Source organism: Xiphophorus maculatus, chromosome 18, assembly GCF_002775205.1.
Source record: "Xiphophorus maculatus strain JP 163 A chromosome 18, X_maculatus-5.0-male, whole genome shotgun sequence".
In the NCBI taxonomy this organism is placed as follows: domain Eukaryota; kingdom Metazoa; phylum Chordata; class Actinopteri; order Cyprinodontiformes; family Poeciliidae; genus Xiphophorus; species Xiphophorus maculatus.
This window is the reverse complement of record NC_036460.1, coordinates 612,324-629,423: the sequence shown is the minus strand read 5'-3', so window position 1 is coordinate 629,423 and position 17,100 is coordinate 612,324. Positions and strand designations below refer to the sequence as shown.

Below are 17,100 nucleotides of genomic sequence, written 5' to 3'. Positions count from 1 at the left end.
TGAGCTTAGTTGACTTATAATGTCCTGTAGGGTTTTATAATTAAGTAGTTGAAATTGGGTCATTTTTCCTGTATTTGTTTTGTTTGGGCTCAGCATTGGTACTGACTTTATAGTGGATGTTCAGATTAATAATCTGATTTTTTGAATTTTCTCTGAAAAGAAACTGGAAAACTGGTTGCAGGCGGCAATACATTGGAATTCAGGCGTAACGTCACAGGAGGGTTTGTGATTCTGTCAACTGTTGCAAATAAAGCTGGAGCATTGTTAATGTTTTTGTTTATGACATCTGCAAAGAAAGCCTCTCTTGCATGTTTTAGTGTTAAATGATAGTTACGTAGACTTTCTTTATAGATGTCACAATGAACGTGGAGTTGAGTTTTACGCCATTTTCGTTCTGCCCTGCGGCAGAGTTGTCTTGCAGATCTAACTGTTTGTGTATTTCTCCATGGAGATTTCTTTTTACCAGACACAACCTTCATTTTAATGGAATCAATAATATCTGAGACTTTAGACTGAAAATCTTTTACCAACTTATCTACATCATTACAGCTTAAGGGTGAGGAAGAAGAGTAGATTTGATTAAAAGTTTCTGCTGTGTTTTCTGTGAGAGAACGTTTTGTGATGGTTGCTGTTTGTATAAGTGGGTTAAAAGATAAAGAACTTTCAAAGGTAACAGGAAGTGATGCGACAGGCGACATCAGTTACAGAGACATTGGAAATATTCACAGCCTTACTGATAACCAGGTCCAGTGTGTGTCCTTGAGTGTGTGTTGCTTGTTTGACATGTTGTGTTAAACCAAAAGTCTCTAAAATTAGAGCTTTTTTGCCCCTCTGTCTTGGGGGTTGTCAACATGAATGTTGAAATCACCGACAATTATTAAACAATCATAATCAATACATATAAGAGATAGAAGTTCATTCAAGTCAGTAAAGAAATTTTCCACAAAAGTTGGAGTTTTGTATAAAGTTACAGTCAAAGTTCGTTTGTGGCCTTTAACCTCAATTCCAAGATACTCAAAAGAGGTGAAGTGACCCAAAGAGATTTTACTACAATTTATGGTATTCTTAAATATTGAAGCCACGCCTCCTCCTTTTTTGTGTTTTCTATTCTCACTGAAGAAATTGTAGTTAGGAGGCACAGATTCAGTTAGTACGATCGATTCATTATTATCATTCAACCATGTTTCTGTCAGAAACATAACATGGATATTATGCTCAGTGATGAAATCATTAATTAATAGAGCTTTAGCACAGAGAGATCTGGGATTTTAAAGAGTTTAAGTGACTTGGAGGCCAAGAAATCTTCAGTCTGATGTTTGAATTAAAACAGCTGTATTTTATGTTTCTGTTTCTTGTAAATTTTCTTGTAGTGATCCGGACAGGTAATGTCCTGTTCTGCAGTGCCGGGGGGCCAGACACATTCTGGAGCAAGAAGGGCGTAAGGATAAAGTCTGGACCCGACCTCAGACCTCAGAGACGCAGAGTGATGGATCCTCTGGGACGTTAGAGTCAGGTGGCTTAAATGAAGTGAGGTCTGCTACGTGAGCGCTAAGGAGAGACGTCCCAAGTACAACCTGTTGATTCATTCCATCTGTAAATTTAAGAAACTCCGGTCCAGAAGACATTTCTTCATGTGTATCTTGTGAATCCTGTGAATAAGTGGGTGAGCAGAGAGGGAGAGGAGAAGGAGGAAGGGAACCAGTCGCTCTGTCTCCAGTCGATGTATCAGCTTGTTTTGGAACTGGTTGCTCTTGATAAGCGGAGGGTTCCGTCCTAGTCAGAAATCCTTGAGCCTGTTCTTCTGAAGCGATGATCACGTTGTTGTCCTTGTTGATAAAATTAAAAAGATTTGCAGTGAGCAGCTTTATCCCATGTTTATTAAGATTGCGTCCGCTTCTTCCAAAGAGGTGAAAGCGCTGCCAATAGATCCAGAGGTTATCGATGAAGGTCACTGAGCTGCAGAGCAGGTTTTAATCAGCCATTTGTTTATCATGTCCAGCCTGGAGGGTTTTTCGTCTCCCCATTGAGGTGATGGAATTGGACCACTGAGAAATAACTTTATTTTTAACTTTCCCATAGTGTTCAGAAGGATATTAAAGTCCTTTTTCAGAATCTCAGATTTCTGCTTTGCCACATCGTTGGCTCCAACATGCACAACTAAAGACTCAATATCTGACTGATCAGCGTTTAGCAAAAGAACTTTACGAGTTAAATCAGATACAGTGTCACCAGGAAAAGAAATCACTCTCGTTTTCTTGGGATTGCAAACGTGACTGATTCCATTTACTGCCTCATCTCCAACAATAAGCACTTTGGGCATACCTTTCGTTTCCCTGGTAGCCACTTTGTCCGTTGGAGCTTTAGGGGGTGGATGTGTTGGTCTCTCCTCATTGTTGATGTTTGAAGGCGAGGTTTCACTCAGAGGCTCAGGCTGGAGTACAGAAAATCTGTTTTTCAGTGGGATTCCCACAGAGTCAGAATGTTTTGAGGCCCGGGCTGGTCGCTCTGTCCTTGGGAGCGGGGTCGGTGGAACAGTTTTGGTTGCAGCTGCTTGTTTGTTTTTCTTTGGTGGAGCAGGTGTTGAGGTTGAAGGTGGGTTTCGGCTCAGAGCCGGCCACGCTGATTCGTCCAGGTGAGGGGTTCTCCCTGTCAGTCGCCTTATCGGATCTGCGGTGTGAGACTTTTGCTTCGGCTTGGCACCCAGAGCGTTCCAGGGTGAGCTGCTTGATGCGAGGCGTACAACCTCTCTGTTGATTTGAGGAAGAGTTGTCTCATTTCCATTAGCGTTGATTTCAAAGTTAACCTCCAGCTGTTTAATCTTCCTTTCTATAGACTGAAGTCGTTGTATAATACTGCTAATGTCCTTGGGGTCTGCCAGAGGCATTTTGTCCTGGTTCAACTTGGAGATGAAGAAAAGTAAGGTAAAAGTAAAAGTAAGAAAATCCCCCAGTCCTTAGGTTTGTAGTAATCTAGTTATGATGTTGAAAATGTAAATATAACTATAAAAACTGTCACTTTAAAAATAACTCAGGCAAAGTTATCAGTAAGGACAGGAGAGAGCAGGACAAGCTGTTCCTCCTTCAGCTGCCACTGTGTAATAATATTAATTATTATACACAGTGACAGACTGGCGACCCGTCCAGGTGACCCCGCTTCTCGCCCGGTACGTTAAGCTGGAGAGGCTGCAGCTCCTGACTCCACTGGGGTCAAGGTGTTAGGAAATGGATGGTGGATGGATTATCATATAGTTTATTTAAAAGTTGCCTTTCTGGGCAAAAATTGTAATCTCACAAAAAATAAAAACACAAAATATATCAGAAATAAATTCTACATAAAAAAAGAAAATAAAGTGTTGCTTAATCCAAGAGTTTATACTCTGTGTGCATAATTATTAGTTTTGTCATATCTTTTTTTTTACTTTATGTTTATTGATTGTGTTTCATGTATTAATCACATACAGAACACAGAATGGAAACAACTGTCGACAAGAAGCATTTCTTACATTCTGACAAAGATGAACAGATGCAGGATGAAAACAACATACAAAGTTACATCCCAATCTTTGGGTTTTTTGAGCAGCAATTAAAGTGACAGTATAAGTGACCTGATTCAGTTATTGTTTTCTAGAAATCTAGTCCATTTGCTCCATCTCTTTTTGTAAAGGTCCGATTGTAGTCTCAGCATGAACGTTAACTTTTCCATTTTGTGGGTTTCGTCCACCAGTTCCAGCCAGTTCTTTAGCCTTGGTGGGTCGGGTTGAAGCCATTTCCAAGTGATCGATTTTTTGGCTGTAGCACTGAAGATTTTTAATAAGTATTTGTCACTCATGTTCCAACTCTCAGGAACGGCTCCGAGCAACAATAACATGGTAGGTTGTTGGAGTCTGAGATCCAAAATTATTTCAATTTTCTCCAAAACTTTTTTCCAATAAGACTTGATCTTTATGCAGTGATTTGGCTCCGCGTCCCCACATCCTCTCCAGCATTTAGAAGCATTCGGGTTTCTATAAGACTGATGCTTTGGTGTTCTAAAAAACGTAACAAGTTTTTCCAACTGAACTCATGCCAATAGTTTGAGGAGGAGGCTGAAGCAGCAGATTCACACATATTGTCCAATTGTTCTTGTGATATTTCAGCATTCATCTCTTCCTCCCATCTTTTCCTAACATAATCTGTTGACACTCCTTTGGATCTCAACAATCCCTGATAAAGTTTGGAGATGGTGATCTTGCCAGGCGTGGAGTAAGCCGGTGAAACCAATTGAATTATCTCGTTAGACTCTGAGATGTAGTCTTTTAATATGTTTGGGGGAAAAATTGTCTAAATTGCAGATATCTAAAGAAGTCCCCTTTTTCTAGATCATATTTTTGTTGTAGTGTGTGAAAACTTGGTGGTGTATGTTTGTCCAGTATCCTGCAATAAGCAGTTATTCCTTTCTGTGACCAGTTTTTAAAACTGGAATCTAATTGGTTTGTGGTGAAATCTGAGTCAAAGGCGGCCCATCTGAGAATTCGTATTTGGTTTTCCAAGTTTAATTCCTTAACCACTTCAAACCAGGTCAAAAGGGTAAATGACACTAGGGGATCTAATTTTTTTGGCATGCTGCTGCAAGTTTCTGATCTCCAATCAGAGCTTGTATTGAAATGTTTCCACACTTGGTTTCTAATTCTTTCCATCCAGCCTCGTAAGTATGATCACACCACTGTACTACTGTTTTGAGTTGAGCTGCAAGGTAATAGCCATGAAGATTAGGGAGTGACAGCCCCCCTTTTTCTTTCCTAATTGTAAGAGTACTGTATCTAATTCTGGGTTTCTGTCCCTTCCAAATAAAACGAGATATCAATTTGTCCCACTCACAAAACTGAGAATGAGGGATTTTAATAGGCAAAGAAATAAATAGGTATAATAACCTAGGTAATACTGACATCTTAATTACCTCAATTCTTGAATTAAAGTCAATTATAGATCCCGACCACTGTGTGAGGTCTTGTTTAATTCTCCTATTTACAGATTCAATTTTTTTTTTGTACAAATCAATCAGCAGGTAAGCCAACCATATACCCAAGTTGTTTTCTTAGACCAGTCAATAGGGATTTTATCTTTCAGCTCAACCGATGGGTGATAGTTAAAACACATAATCTGTGTTTTATCCATATTAAGTCTGTATCCTGAGTAGGTGCCAAATATGCCTAGTAACTTTAGGACGGCCAGGATGGATTGCTCCGGGCTCGAGGGATATAGAAGGATGTCATCAGCATATAGTGCTATTTTATGTTCTCCTGAATTCGTTACTATACCATGAATATCATTGTTCTCCCTAATTGCCTGGGCAAGAGGCTCTATAAAAAGTGCAATAAGAGTTGAGGAGAGCCGGCAGCCTTGTCGTGTGGACCTCTCCAGCTTTATTGTGTCTGTCAAGCGGCCATTTATCTTGATCCTAGCAGTGGGCGACGCGTATAATGTTCTAATAATGTTGATTGTGGTTTGTGAAAAACCAAATCGTTCCAAAACTAGAAATAAGTACTCCCAACTGACACGATCAAAAGCCTTTTCTGCGTCTAAGCTCGCCAATACTGCTGTGTGATTGTTTGTCTGAATATTCTGAATTATGTGAAGTGAGCGTCTTATATTATCCTGAGTTTGTCGGCCAGAGACAAACCCGGTTTGGTCCCCGTCAATCAGATCTGGGACAAACGCGTTCAACCTATTGGACAAGATAGAAGCATATAGTTTATAATCCTGGTTAAGGATCGAGATCGGTCTGTATGAACTGCATAATATTTTGTTTTTTCCTTCTTTTGGTATTACCGTTATAATTGCTTCAGACCATGATGGCGGTGTTGTCATTTCCCTTAATGTCCAATTTAATGATTTTAATAAAACAGGGGATAGTTCTTCTTCAAATATCTTATACCATTCGCCTGGAAGATCCTCAGTACTGGTGATTTATTATTTTTCTATATTTTTATCGCCATTATCAGTTCCTTTTCAGTGATGTGCTCAGTTAAACTTTTGTTCTGACATTCTCCGATTGTTGGCAAGTCCAATGAATTGAGAAATGTTTTAACATCTTCTATTTTGCTTTGTTCTTGTTCAGGTGCGGGGGGGGGGGCTTGAGCCCCTGCCCTTTTTATTCTTGATGCCCTTTTTGATGTTTTTTTTCAAAAAAAATTTAATTTTTAATTTTTATTTTTAATCTGTATGTCAGAAGGCCTGTTTGTTCCCCTCAGCAATAATATTTCTCTAAATATAATAATGTAGTAAAATAAACTAGTCTGGCTGCCCTCAGGCTAATAATGACTCTCAGAGCCTCCATGTTGTTCAGACTCCATGGTGAGGAGGAGGAGGAGGAGGAGGATCTGTTCCTCTATCTATCTAATTATGGGCAAGAATATTTTCATTAACTGGTTTGTGAATAAAAACGTAGGTCTGATGTTAGAAAAACTGTTTCTATTTATATTTTCATAATCGTCCTGCAATAGTGGGACAAAACCCGCCTCACCACTAAACTCAGAAATGCTGCAGAGAAACTTCTGACTGTAACTTCATCATTCTGCTAAAAGCCCGGTTCGGTTCACTACAGGCAGTCTGGGTCGGAACCACCGACAGATAGAAAGAATATCTGTCTTTATATCAGACATCCTGATATAAGACACTGAGACTGTCACCGCGAGTCGCAACGCAGCTCAAAGTCCCGGTACCACCCGGTACCACCCGGTACCACCTGGTACCACCTGGTACCACCCGGTACCACCCGGTACCACCCGGTACCACCCGGTACCACCTGGTACCACCTGGTACCACCCGGTACCACCTGGTACCACCTGCTCTCTGTTCTCTGCTTCTCCTTACCGTTTCTACCAGGCGGGTTAAAGCCGCTGGAGGTTCTGGGCTGTAAACAGAAGTTACTGCAGAACCTCAAGTGTTAAAGGAAGATTCGGCCCAATTAGAGTTCATGAAATAAACATCAGAGAAAATATTGTAGCAATAATCAGAACCGCAGCAAAAAGCCAAATATGCCACAATGAAATGAACCAAAATGTCTCCAAAGCATCAGGGGACTGACAGGGGCCACCGGGGGATTCCAGGTGGATTCCAGGTAGATTCCAGGTAGATTCCAGAGATGTGCATCTCAGCAGCTGTTCCTCCAGGGCCGGCCAAGGTAATATGGGGCCTTAGCCAGAACCCCCCGTCCTACTAAGAACCTCAGCATCACTAACATGTTTAAATGTCGATCAGGTGAATCTGAGAGGGAGACCAGGTTTAAAATCAATCACTGATTATTGGTTATTGGCTGTGATGTATTTGTGAACAAACACAATTCAAACACAAAGATTACACCATATTGTAACCATGGCAACACAACAATCAAACTACCAAGATCATTCTTTAAACTTTTACAAAGTAAACGTCCTAGTTAAATCCTAAATGTATTATTTATTTTTCTCAGCTGATGCATTAAATAAAATGTAATAACATTGTTATTCTCTATAAATGATGCTACAGGTTTAGATCTATGGTCTGTGGTACAATTAGACCATTTCTAGGGGCCCCTGAATGTCTGGAGGCCCCTTAGTGTCTGGAGGCCCCTGAGTGTCTGGAGGCCCCTGAGTGTCTGGAGGCCCCTGAGTGTCTGGAGGCCCCTGAATGTCTGGAGGCCCCTGAATGTCTGGAGGCCCCTGAGTGTCTGGAGGCCCCTGAGTGTCTGGAGGCCCCTGAATGGCCCCTACCAGCAGCTACTGAGTTTTCTTTGCCTTGATATCCCAGTCTTATAATTCTAGATCTAGAGGTTTAACATCTAACTATTATATAGTTTTAACCCCTTTGAGTTTCTGATCTATAAATCAGTCTGCAGCCAGGTTGTTCTAGAGGTTAAATAGATATTATTAGGGCTTCATTAGTAAAATGGCAGCACATTAGCTTATTTCATAACTTCATGACCTTTGACCTTTTCTCCTCTGGTCTGTTTAACAGCTACAGTCTCAGATCAGCTCAGCCCTCCAGGACTGTCAGCAGCAGAAACAGAAACTTTTTACCTGTTGGGGAAAATAGAGACTAGATTTGCTTTGCATTTCCTGCATGATGGCGATGATCCAGTAGGATCCAGTTAGATTCTTGATTATTATGGGTTGTTGCTGTGTTGTTGTACGGAGTTTTTGTTCAATGTGGCCCTTTTTTAATTTGAGCCCCTGCCCCTCCATAGGTCTCTGCACGGCCCTGTTCTTGTTGTGCGTACAATTCTTTATAATATGTTTGAAAAGCTTCGTCAATACCATCCAAACTGTTTTCTACTATTCCTATCTGTGGGTCAGTTATGGAGCAAATTGAGTGCATTATTTGTTTTTTGTGAATTATTCTTGCAAGTAGTTTTGTTGCCTTTGGTCCAGCTTCGTAAAATGATTGTTTTAGTAATTTATATATTTTTTCTTCCTCTCTTTTATGTATATCCAAAATTTTACTCCTTATCTCTTGGATTTGTGCATTGATATAATCAAGTTGGTTTTTAATTTGCAAGCTCTCCAATTCTTTTAATTTGGTCTCCAATTTATTTAGTTCTTTTTCCTTTTCTTTCTTAATAGCAGTACTTAGTGATTTAAACTTGCCTCTTATAACTGCCTTCAATGTGTCCCATAAAATATTAGGGTTGACCTCCCCGTTATCATTCAGTTCTAGGAAATTTTTTATTTCTTTTATAACATTTTTATTATTTAGCAAGCTTGTATTTAGTCTGCATATGCTTTTCTTTGGTCTTGTATCCAGGTTAAGTGTTAAGTATACTGGCGAGTGGTCTGACCAGTTTCTAGTACCGATATCACAGCTCTTTAGTCCGTCGATCATTCTGAAAAACCAAGAAAAGATCTATTCTTGAGAATACTGCGTGGGGGGAGAGAAATAGGTCAAATCTATTTCCGCTGGGTGCATCTCTTGCCAAGCGTCCAGTAAGCCAATATCCTCCATTCCTCTCTTTAGTAATTTACTTTGTGGTGTGTGGTAACACTATTGTTATACATGAAACAATAAATATTTGATAATATATATACATTTCACCTAACACTATTCTTTTGTTATTAGATGTGTCACTTTTTTTCAGGACTGTGTTAAAGTCACCTGCACAGATTAAAATACCTTGTGATTCTAATGAGATAACTTCTGCACTGTTTTCAAAAAAGAAGGTCATAATTTGGGGCATATAGATAGAGAGGAGGGTAACCAAACTTCCTTCAATTTTACCCTGAACCAGTATATATCTGCCTTCTTTATCACATATTTGCTTTGTGAGTTCAAAATATAAAGAATTGTGTATTAGCACCGCGACTCCTCTTTTATGAGTTGTTTTGAATGAACTGTAAAAAACATTCCTAAATCCAAATTTTTGTAGTTTCTCATGTTCACTTGGGGATAAGTGAGTTTCTTGAAGAAACAGTATCTGAATTTTCTGCCTTTTTATCTTAGACATTACTCTGCTCCTCTTAACAGGATTGTTGGGACCATTTACATTCCATGAAGCTGCTCTGATATCACCATTAATCATACCTGTATACTAGTTTGTACATGTCGACAGTTTGAACACAAAAAACAGAGATTTAAAGAACGTAACACAAACAGGATGACTTCCATCCTCAGGGCTTCACTAAGCCCCAACATCCTACAGCCTGTTTTCTTACATTGTAGGAGGAACTGCCCTATTCTAACTAGGGGCTCCTTCTCTGCTAAAGACAGAGTTCCTTCACCTTTGAGCTTAAGAGTCATTTCTCCATTTTCCTGATCAGAATAATCTTATTACTTATGAGAAGGGGGAGCAAAAAAAAGAAGGTGGAAGGTGGGGCCGGGCATTAGGACTAGAAAAGTAATTATCGCGTGGGGTTCAGATCCTCTATAACAGTGGTTCTCAAACTTTTTTCAGTGATGTACCCCCTTAAAAATATATTTTTAGTCAAGTACCCCCTGACACGGGCAAAACATTTTTGGAATATAAAAGAGGTACAGTGCTGTCAATACCCTGTAAATACTGAATATAAAATTCAGTGCATGAACACACATTTATATTTTATCGAACTTTTTACAAAATAATTTTTCCCAAGACTTATTATGAGGAGCCTACTGATTTTTTAAAGATATTTTGAAAAGCTTCACGTACCCCCTGCAGTACCTCCACGTACCCCCAGGGGTACGCGTACCCCCATTTGAGAACCACTGCTCTATAATATACTATTATTACTTACTGTACATAAGAGTTGAGGGTCTACATCAGGAAGGCTATTCTATACTTGCTCTCGCTGAAATTCTCGGAGCGACTCTCGCACACGCTTGGAAAGCGAGGTGCCCACTTTATTCCAGTGTGCGTCCTGGACAGTCGCTGGTTCTTCATTTGCAGTGGCAGATCGCGGCATGTCGACCCGGTCTCCCCTCTTCCTCATGTCATCCGCTGCTTCTGAAGCACTGGCGTACAGGTGTGGTCCATCGTCCCAGTGAATCCTCATCTTAGCCGGGTAAGGTGTTTGGAACCGTATTTTCCCCTCTTTGAGAATCTTCTTGATGTTCTTGTATTCCTTAAGCTTATTATTTATCTCGGTCGGGAGGTCGTGTGCAAATGAGATCAGTTTGCCGTCATAGAATATCTTCTTTCCCCACGCCGCTTTAAGGATTTTCTCTTTTATGTCATATCTGTGAAAGTTGACGAGTATGGATCTTGAAATTGATGCGTCTCGAGGTCTCGGTCCCAGTGAACGATGTGCTCGTTGAATCTACAGATCTTGGTTGACGGAGAGCTGCTCTTTCAGAAAGTTTTCAATAAACGTCTGCATGGCGTTGCCTTCAGCTTCTTCTTTAATGCCGTAAATGCGGATATTATTGCGTCGGGATCTTCCTTCTAGATTAGTAACTTTGTCCAGAAAAGTTTTCTGCTGTTTGAGGCAGTAAGACAAAGAATCTTTCAAGTCCATATTCACCGTCTCCAGCTCGTTCACCCGTTGTTCCGCTTCCGTTAGCCTAGCAGCTTGATTCCGAATGTCCGAACTGACCTCCTCCAGTTTCTTGTTTATTTCACTCTTAAAGCTGTTCAGGTCTTGCTTGGTGTCGTTTTTCATAACGATGATGTCATTTTGCATTTCTTTGATATTGTTGCATAGATTCTGGATAGCCTTAGCCGTCGTTAGCTCGCTCTCCTTGCTAGGGTCCGAAGCCTGCATCATGTTAGCCTTGCTTTCGATGTTTGTTAGATCAGTCCCTGCCCGGCCATGATCAGCACCCCCTGGTCTCTTTTTTGATCTAACTCCACACATTTGATCACAGAACCATCAAACGTTTTGAAGAATAGGGTCACGAGAAACGTGTTGAGAAAAAAGACGTAAAAGAACTGCCAAAAATTGGAGAAGAATCAAACATGAAGCTACAGGAAACCATTACCTTCCAGGGCTGTCATACCTGCAGCGCCCAGAGGTATGAAATGTTCCGAGAAATGGCCAAGGTCAGGAAGGCCGAAACAAAACCATCACTGAACAAAACACATACACTGAAACATCAAGACTGGACCAAGACAGATCTGAAGACAGATTGTTCAGAGGTTTGATGGCTTGATGAGATGAGAGTGAGTCTTGACGGACCAGATGTTGGATTCACTCATGGTTGGGTCAGTACTGGCCACAGAGCTCCACTTCACATCAGACGCCTGCCAGGTGGAGGCGGGTTACTGGTACGGGCTGGCGCTATTAAAGATGAACTGGTTGGAAGATGGACTCAAAAGCAGGTCCCAAACCTTCAGCCAGTTTTTAGAAGAAACTTTCTTCAAGCAGTGGTTCAGGAAGAAGTCTGAATCTTTCAGAAAGACCCTGATTCTCATTCAGGACAATGATCCATCACATGCATCAAAGTACTCCACTAGGTGGCGAGTCAGTAAAGGCCTTCATATCGAAGTGGCCCCCTTCCTCACCAGACTTAAACCCCTGTGAGAACCTGTGGCTCTTTCTTAAATGGGAGATTTACAGTGAAGGCCGACTGTCCTTTAGCTGGACCGGTACCGGTACCGGTACCGCTCGACTCCTCTTTAAGTTCTGCTCAGAGCTCCAGGATGATAAGTCTGGATGAATCTAAACGTGTCACGAAGTGGTGTGGTGAGGGGTGGTGAGGCAGACGCAGCGGACCCAGGTAAGATGACTAATGATTTTTAATGGAGGAAACTCAGTCCAAACAACAGGAAGCACGCACATTAGACGACGAATTGAAAAGACAAGGACCCGACGAGGAACAATGAACACAGGTGGAGTTAAATACACAGCGGGTAATCACAGAACGAGACACACCTGGGAACAATCAAGGGGAGGACAGGACAACGAAGAGACTCAAGGACACAGAAAACTTTAAATAAACACAGAAAAACACAGATCCTGACAATACCCCCCCCTCAAGGGCGGCTACCAGACGCCCAAAAAAAGAAAACAAAAAAAAAAAACACAACAAGGGTGGGCGGAGGGGCGCTGGACGGGGGTCCAGAGTCCAGAAACAACAAAAAACTACCCCACGGAGAGGGCGGAGGCACAGGAAGGGCCAAGAGTCCAAAACCAAACAAAAAACTACCCACAGGGTGGACGGAGGCAAGGGAGGTGGGAACCACGGAGGTGGCCCGGAGGTGGTCCGGCGGTCGTCCGCGGCGCTGGAGGCGGGAACCACGGAGGTGGTCCGGCGGTCGTCCGCAGCGCTGGAGGTGGCGACAAAGGGTCTCCGGGGCCGCCCAGAGGCGGCGACGACGAGTCCCGGGGGCCGCCCTGAGGCGGCAAGGAGCGCAGAGAGTCAGGGTCTCGGTCGGAACGCAGAGAGTCTCTGTTCTCGGGAGGAACGCAGAGGATCTCGGTCTCTGGAGGAACGCAGAGAGTCGGAAGTGGTCCGGAGCGGACCCTTGGAGCTGGCAGCGGAGGAAGTCCAGAGAGGAGCCTCGGAGCCGGCGGCGGAGCGCCGGCAGGAACGCCGGCAGGAACGCCGGCAGGAACCCCGGCTGCATTGGGCTCGGGTGCGCCGGCAGGAACGCCGGCTGGAAGTGCTGGTCCCGGAGATGCTGGAGCTGGGTCTGGGCTGGCGGAGAGACTGTGCAGCTGGGGAGACAGAGTGTTACCCTTCAGCACGGCGATTGCCGTCAGGCGCTCCCCCTCTGCTGCAACTCCGCCAGACCCAGGTGCGGAAGTCGCGGGATCCAGGAGTCCAGCATAATCACCAAGTTTGTGGCTATGTTCAGGCGGTGACGGGCGGAGTATGGCCTTGCCACCTCCTCAACATAGTCCTTTACGGTTCTTCTCAATATCCCTGGGTCCATGATGAGAGAGAGAGAAAGAAAAAGGCGCACCTCACCGTACTTCCTATTTGGGTCCTTCTGTCATGAAACGGTGCGGTGTTGGTGATGGTGAGGTAGATGCTTGTAAACACAGGTAAAGATGAATAATGAATTTAATAAAGAATGTCCAGAAAATCCACACAACCAGGCAGCACGACTGAGCAGAAGCCAGGGCTCAACGCCGGTAGCAACTGGTAATTTGAATGGACCAGACGAAGGACTGAACGCACAATCGACGCTGACAAGACAAGGACCCGACGAGGAACAAGGAACACAGGTGGAGTTAAATACACAGCAGGTAATCACAGAACGAGACACACCTGGGAACAATCAAGGGGAGGACAGGACAACGAAGAGACTCGAGGACACAGAAAACTCGAAATAAACACAGAAAAACACAGATCCTGACAAAATGCTCATAAACCAGCAGATCAATCTGATCTCTGATCAATGGCTCCATGTTCTCCATCAGAGCTAAGGCTCCTTAGGTAGCGGCTCACCTTGATGCAGCTACTGATATACAGTGTATCACCAAAGTAAGTACACCCTCACATTTCTGCAGATATTTAAGTTTATCTTTTCATGGGACAACACTGACAAAATGCCACTATGACACAATGAAAAGTCGTCTGTGTGCAGCTTATATAACAATGTAAATTACTCTATACAGCCATTACTGTCTAAACCACCAGCAACAAAAGAGACTACACCCCTAAACGTCCAAACTGAGCACTGCTCGTCATTTTCCCTCCAAAATGTCACGTGACTCGTTAGTGTTACCAGGCCTCAGCTGAGCGTAGGGAGCAGGTGTGTTCAGTTTTGCAGTACAGCTCTCACACTCTCTCCTACTGGTCACTGAAGGTCCAACATGGCACCTCATGGCAAAGAACTCTCTGAGGATCCTAGAAGACCAATTGTTGCGCCACATGAAGATGACCAAGGCTGCAGCAGGATTGCTAACACCCTGGAACTGAGCTGCAGCACAGTGGCCAAGATCATCCAGCTTTCTACAGAGCAGGTCCACTCAGAACAGACCTCCGCTGGTCATCCAAAGCAGCTGAGAGCACATGCTCAGAGTCACATCCAGATGCTGTCTTTGAAAGATGGGTGCAGGGGTTCTGTCAGCATTGCTGCAGAGATCGAAGAGGTCAGGGGTCAGGGGTCAGTGCTCAGACTACATCAGATTGGTCTGATGGCTGTCACCCGGGAGGAAGCCTCTTCTGACGTCTGCACAGTTTGCTGAAGACATGTCAACAAAGGACATGGATTACTGGAAGCAGGTCCTGTGGTCTGATGAGACCAAGATCAATCAGTTTGGTTCAGATGGTCTCCAGCATGTGAGGCAGCTGCCAGGTGAGGAGTACAAAGGGAAGTGTGTGATGCCTGCAGTGATGCAGCATGGTGGTGAGGATGCCATGGTCTGGGCTGCAGGAGTGCAGCAGGTTGTGGGGAGTTACATGTCATGACCTCCAATCTGTACAGTGAAATCCTGAAGCAGAGCCTGATCCCCTCCCTCTGGAAACTGGATCATGTTTTTATTTAAACTAAACCTAGTAAAGCTGCAATAAACCTGCAGCTCTACTGAAGAGGCTGCAGGTAAAGGTGACGGCCTGACCAAGCATGTCTCCAGACCTGAACTCGATAGAACATCTTTGGGGCGTCCTCCAGCGGAGGGTGGAGGAGCGCCGAGTCTTGAATATCTGCCAGCTCTGTGATGTCGTCATGGAGGAGTGGAAAAGCTGTCCAATGGCAACCAGTGAAGCTCTGGTGACTCCAGGCCCAGGAGAGTTAAGGCAGTTCAGGTCAATAATGGTGGCCATGCAAAATATTCACACTGAAGGAACTGTCACTTAGGGGTGTAGTCTCTTTTGTTGCTGGTGGTTTAGACAGTAATGGCTGTATAGAGTAATTTACATTGTTATATAAGCTGCACACAGACGACTTTTCATTGTGTCATAGTGGCATTTTGTCAGTGTTGTCCCATGAAAAGATAAACTTAAATATCTGCAGAAATGTGAGGGTGTACTTACTTTGGTGATACACTGTACCTGTGATTGTCTCCACAACTGATCACCTTCAACAATCAAACGTGTTTGATCAGCCCTGGTTTCTCTTTAGTTGGAATAAATGACCAAGCAGATAACAGGCATTTCCTGCATTCAGGTCACAAACTGATGTTCCATCTGTAGGAGCCAAAGCTGAGGAAATGTATTTCTTCAGCTTTGAGGAAATAAATGTTATTATTACATTCCTCTGAGGTTTCCACATCCTTTTGTTTTCATTTGGTGTGTGTGTGTGGGGGGGGCGTGTGTGTGTGAGATGTTATTGTCTGAGGATAAATGTGGTTCAGTTTCATCGTTTGAGTTTAAACAATAGAAGATTAAAACCATGAAAAAACATACTGTCAATGTTTCTTGGTCTTAATTAAGTTCAGGTTTCAGTGTTTATGTGAGTTTTGGTTCTTCGTAGTTTGTTATTGTTCACAAACGTTTGTATGGCTGCTGCATATTTTCACAGCAGGTCAAAAGTTTACATATATCTACGTAAACTTTCACGCCACGTTCATTGGTCTTTTTGTGGCTCTAGTGTCCCTTATATGAAAGTAGGCCGACAGGAAATGGGGACGGAGAGGAGGGAATGCAGCAAATATCGCCGGGTCCAGGAATCGAACCCGCGACGGCCGCGTCGAGGACTCAAGGCCTCCAAACATGGGCCGCGCTAACCCCTTCGCCACCACGGCGCGCCCCCATGTTCATTTTTATACAAGCCGACATGTGTGTGAAATATGGCTCACGTTTTCCATATGAGGCCTCAGGCGACATGAGTTCAGATCAGATGGATGAAGGCTGGACTGTCTGAAGGAAAGGTGTGGGTCGGATATCCAGACAGCAGGAAGAGGAGCTTCATGGGTTCATCATTTCTTCTAAGCTTTTATAGTTCAGTGTTGAAATTGCATCATTTTTTTCTGTGTTTGCCATGTTATTGGGTTTAGTGTGGATGTTCAGATTAATCCTCTAATTTTTACATTTTCTCTGTAAAGAAGTCAGTAAATTGGTTGCAGGTCTTGGACTCCAGTCCATGTTCTACATCCAGAACATGTTCTACAAGTTGAACATGTAGAACTTCAACTTCTACATGTTGAAGTTGGACTCCAACTGGACTCCAACTGGACTCCAGCTGGACTCCAACTGGACTCCAGCTGGAATGCTTTACAGTGTCTAGAAGGAGGAATCTGGACCCGAAGCTTTAGATTAAACGACTCAATTGCAGAATAAACAACTTGCATGTGGCGTCTGAAGGTTCTGGTGGTTCTTTATGGATCTCTTACACGTTATAAATTCAGTGCGTGCGCTCAATGCTGGACTTCAAAAAGACGATTCTTTTCCATGCCATCCATAAACCGTTAGAACTGTTCGCAAAATGAAACCTGGATAGATATTTATGGTAGAATATGGTAGATATTTTTAATCCAGAGCAGTGCGCCACAGCACAGGGAAACGTAAAGCAGAAAAACTGTTGAAGAATGAATCAAAACCACTTTTCTCTTGCTCCTTGAGTCGGCTACGCTACACGCAGACTCGTTGCCACAGCTGTGTACGTCATTCCACCTTAATTGTCTCTAAGGTTTATTCTCTGTTCTTACTGCCTGGCAGATTTATCACATTGCTTATCTGTAAACTATGTAATCTGACATCAATACTGTTATGGTGTTTCCATTTAACACCAAAAAACACTCAAACATTTCCCACACAAAGAACAGAACATTTAGTCTGTTACAGT

At 43.1% G+C, this 17,100-nt stretch overlaps 1 protein-coding gene across 2 annotated transcripts in view; it reads left to right on the top strand.

The window, feature by feature from the left end:
• Window positions 1–17,100, top strand: part of LOC102238166 (delta-like protein C) — a 331,023-nt gene that overhangs the window by 189,515 nt on the left and 124,408 nt on the right. The window lies entirely within an intron of this gene.